At 53.3% G+C, this 1,449-nt stretch overlaps 1 protein-coding gene across 4 annotated transcripts in view; it reads left to right on the forward strand.

Annotated features, from left to right (window-relative positions):
• The window catches only part of COMMD9 (COMM domain containing 9), a 13,015-nt gene that overhangs the window by 8,130 nt on the left and 3,436 nt on the right, over window positions 1-1,449 (forward strand). The gene's annotated exons all lie outside the window — the stretch shown is intronic.

A 1,449-nucleotide genomic window follows, 5' to 3' on the forward strand; every position in this document is an offset into this window, starting at 1 on the left:
GAGTGCACGCATGATGAGGGAGGGGGAGAGAGAGATGGAGTGCACGCATGATGAGGGAGGGGGAGAGAGCGAGATGGAGTGCACGCATGATGAAGGAGGGGGAGGGAGATAGAGTGCATGCACGATGAGAGAGGAGAAGAGAGAGAGAGTGCATGCAAGAAAGAGCTCCCTTGGCAGGTCCCTGCCATACCACAGCCCTCTTCTCCTCCTGCCAAGGGCTTCCTCTGGGTCTTAGGTACACACAGGGATCCAAACCTAGTTGACCACGTGGCCTCCCTCACCACTGTCCAGCATCCCTAGATGGGCCTGCCACCTAAGCCAGGCCTACTTTTTTGTTTTAATAGGGAGAGAAGTTCTGAAGGCGGTGTCGCCATGCACGACCCCTGCCCTAGTCGCCCACTCAGCCTGATGGTAGACATGCCCGCTGCACCTAGCGTGTTCTGCGTGTTCTAGGACCCCACCCCAGGCTGTCCATGTGCTCTGGAACCCTGCAATAGCTCCATGCCGCCTGCACCACCATGACCAGGCCTGGTATTTTTCTCTAATGAAACAGGATTATGCCATTTTATAACACATTTTAATTAACTCTGTTAACTCAGTGACATTTCAGGTCAATAAATACTTACCTAGAACATAATGTTTAATAGTTAAATGTAAACTATATTTTACTACATAAAGGAATTACGTGGAATTTAATTTGAAAATTCTTTCATCTTAGACGTTTAGGATATTAACAGTTTTTCACCATAGTCAGCACTGGACAGTGGAAACTGCTCCAGTGTCCAGCCACATCCTTCCTGGGGAGGAGGCCGAGAGCGTTCCAAAGCTCTGGCTTCATTTTACCAAGCTGGCCGTCAGGAAGATGGGGCCAGCAGGACACTGGGCCCTTCCCCAGGCATGTGCTCTGGGCTCGCAGTCCCACAGACAGCAAAGAGGCCTTGGTTTCCACACAGACCTCCAACGCAGCGATGTCAGTCTTCGTCCGAGTTACCTGGTGCTGCTTTGGCCGGTCAGAGCCTCTGCACACGTGTGTTCAGTGCAGGCAGAACTTTCTCGTCCTGCCCAATTGCGTCCTGGCTCTGCCTATGGCTCCGTGGTGCTGTGTCCTGCAGCCCAGGCAGGTCTGCTGGGTGCTTTGGCAGGAGGGACTCCGCTCTGTGTAGCAGAGAGATAGTTGGCCTCCTCCCTGTCAGCAGAGAGCTGAGGACAGCAGCAGGAGCAGCCTAGGCCCCTCTTCCTTCTGTCCTGGCCTGTGAAGACTAGGGCCCTGAGGCCTTATCCCTGAGCTTTACACAACGAAAGGTTGCTCCCTGGACTGCTTTCGTGGTCCTTTCCTGTCAGGAAGTGATGACAGGTCTGAAGAAAACCAGAGGGCCAGGGCCTGGGTGCCAGGGCCTCCCAGTTATTGGAATACCCAGTCTCACTCCTTTGCTGCTTTTTTCTCTTTCC

The sequence above is a fragment of the Tupaia chinensis genome, unplaced genomic scaffold, assembly GCF_000334495.1.
Source record: "Tupaia chinensis unplaced genomic scaffold, TupChi_1.0 Scaffold139733_1, whole genome shotgun sequence".
Classification (NCBI taxonomy): Eukaryota; Metazoa; Chordata; class Mammalia; order Scandentia; family Tupaiidae; genus Tupaia; species Tupaia belangeri.